This window comes from Arachis duranensis, chromosome 9 (assembly GCF_000817695.3).
Source record: "Arachis duranensis cultivar V14167 chromosome 9, aradu.V14167.gnm2.J7QH, whole genome shotgun sequence".
In the NCBI taxonomy this organism is placed as follows: Eukaryota; Viridiplantae; Streptophyta; class Magnoliopsida; order Fabales; family Fabaceae; genus Arachis; species Arachis duranensis.
The window spans coordinates 60,896,945-60,899,434 of record NC_029780.3 but is presented as its reverse complement, the minus strand read 5'-3'; the positions used below and the strand labels follow the sequence as shown (position 1 = coordinate 60,899,434).

The 2,490-nt window shown below is 42.1% G+C and overlaps 1 non-coding gene across 1 annotated transcript; it reads left to right on the top strand.

The window, feature by feature from the left end:
- The first annotated feature begins 2,304 nt into the window (after positions 1 to 2,304).
- On the top strand, positions 2,305 to 2,408 carry LOC127742164 (small nucleolar RNA R71). Its single transcript, XR_008003351.1, has one exon. It is a non-coding gene; the product is annotated as a small nucleolar RNA R71 (small nucleolar RNA).
- Positions 2,409 to 2,490: the final 82 nt, after the last annotated feature.

Here is a 2,490-nt window from a genome sequence, read left to right as displayed (position 1 = left end):
TGGGGAAGAGTGGATGGATGTGAGTGGTGAAGGGGGTAATTGGGAGGTTTGAGGTGATTGGTGAAGGGTTTTCGGAGAAGTGTGTTTATTGGAAAGAGAGAATGAATGTCGAGAAGAGGGGAGAATATGTTAGGTGGGGATCCTGTGGGGTCCACAGATCCTGAGATGATCCTGTGGGGTCCACAGATCCTAAGATGTCAAGGATTTACATCCCTGCACCAATTAGGCCTGTAAAATGCCTTTGCACACCATTCTGGCGTTTAAAAGCCGAAGTGATGCACACTCTGGGCGTTCAACGCCCATGTGTAGCATGTTTCTGGCGTTGAACGCCAGTTCCATGCTTGTTACTGGCGTTCAGCGCTAGCTTTCCTCAAGGCATATTCCTGGCGTTCAAACGCCAGGATGTTGCTTGTTTCTGGCGTTGAACGCCAGCCAGATGCACCTTACTGGCGTTTAAACGCCAGTAAGTCCTTCCTCCAAGGTGTGATTTTTCTTCTGCTATTTTTGATTCTGTTTTTAATTTTAGTATTTTTTTTCGTGACTCCACATGATCATGAACCTAATAAGACACAAAATAACAATAAAATAAAATTAAAATTAGATATATAAAAATTGGGTTGCCTCCTAACAAGCGCTTCTTTAGTGTCATTAGCTTGACAATGGGCTCTCATGGAGCCTCACAGATATTCAGAGCATGATGAGGGCCTCCCAACACCAAACTTAGAGTTTGAATGAGGGAGCTTTTGTTGACTCTGTACTGAGAGAAGCTTTTCATGCTTCCTCTCCATGGTTGCAGAGGAAGGTCCTTGAGCTTTAAACACAAGGTAGTCCACATTCAATTGAAGGACTAATTCTCCTCTGCTAACATCAATCACAGCTTCTGCTATGGCTAGGAAGGGTCTTCCAAGGATGATGCATTCATCTTCTTCCTTCCTAGCATCTAAGATTATGAAATCGGCAGGGATGTAAAGGCCTTCAACCTTTACTAACACGTCCTCTACTAATCCATAAGCTTGTCTTACTGACTTGTCTGCCAATTGAAGTGAGAATAAGGCAGGTTGTACCTCAATGATCCCCAGTTTCTCCATTACAGAGAGTTGCATAAGATTTATGCCTGACCCCAGGTCACACAGAGCCTTGTTAAAGGTCATGGTGCCTATGGTACAGGGTATTAAGAATTTACCAGGATCTTGTCTCTTTTGAGGTAGAGTTTTCTGAATCCATGTATCTAGTTCACTAATGAGCAAGGGGGATTCACCTTCCCAAGTCTCATTACCAAACAACTTGGCATTCAGCTTCATGATAGCTCCTAGATATTGAGCAACTTGCTCTCCAGTTACATCTTCATCCTCTTCTGAGGAGGAATAGTTTTCAGAGCTCATGAATGGCAGAAGGAAATTTAGTGGAATCTCTATGGTCTCTATATGAGCCTCAGATTCCTTTAGGTCCTCAATAGGGAACTCCTTCTTGCTTGAGAGACGTCTCAGGAGGTCTTCCTCACTAGGATTTTCGTCCTTCTCCTCCCTTGTGCATTTGGCCATATTGATTACTTTAATGGCCTTGCAATCTCCTTTTGGATTCTCTTCTGTATTGCTTGGAAGAATACTAGGAGGAGTTTCAATGACTTTCTTATTCAGCTGGCCCACTTGTGCCTCCAGATTTCGAATGGAGGACCTTGTTTCACTCAAGAAACTTAAAGTGGCTTTTGACAGATCAGAGACTATGTTTGCTAAATTAGAGGGGCTCTATTCAGAATTTTCTGTCTGTTGCTGAGAAGATGATGGAAAAGGCTTGTTATTACTGAGCCTATTTCTTCCACCATTGTTAAAGCCTTGTAGAGGCTTTTGTTGATCCTTCCATGAAAAATTTGGATGATTTCTTCATGATGAGTTATAGGTGTTTCCATAAGGTTCACCCATGTAATTAACCTCTGCCATTGTAGGGTTCTCAGGATCATAAGCTTCTTCAGAAGCTGCCTCTTTAATACTGTTTGATGCATTTTGCCATCCATTCAGACTTTGAGAGATCATGTTGACTTGCTGAGTCAACACTTTGTTCTGAGCCAATATGGCATTCAGAGTATCAATTTCAAGAACTCCTTTCCTCTAAGGTGTCCCACTATTCACGGAATTCCTCTCAGAAGTGTACATGAATTGGTTATTTGCAACCATGTTAATAAGTTCTTGAGCCTCTTCAGGCATTTTCTTTAGGTGAATAGATCCACCTGCAGAATGGTCCAATGACATCTTGGAAAATTCAGATAGACCATAATAGAATATATCTAATATGGTCCATTCTGAAAACATGTCAGAAGGACACTTTTTGGTCATCTACTTGTATCTTTCCCAAGCTTCATAGAGGGATTCACCATCTTTTTGCTTGAAGGTCTGAACATCTACTCTAAGCTTGCTCGGTTTTTGAGGAGGAAAGAATTTATCCAAGAAGGCCGTGACCAGCTTATCCCAGGAGTCCAGGCTATCTTTAGGTTGT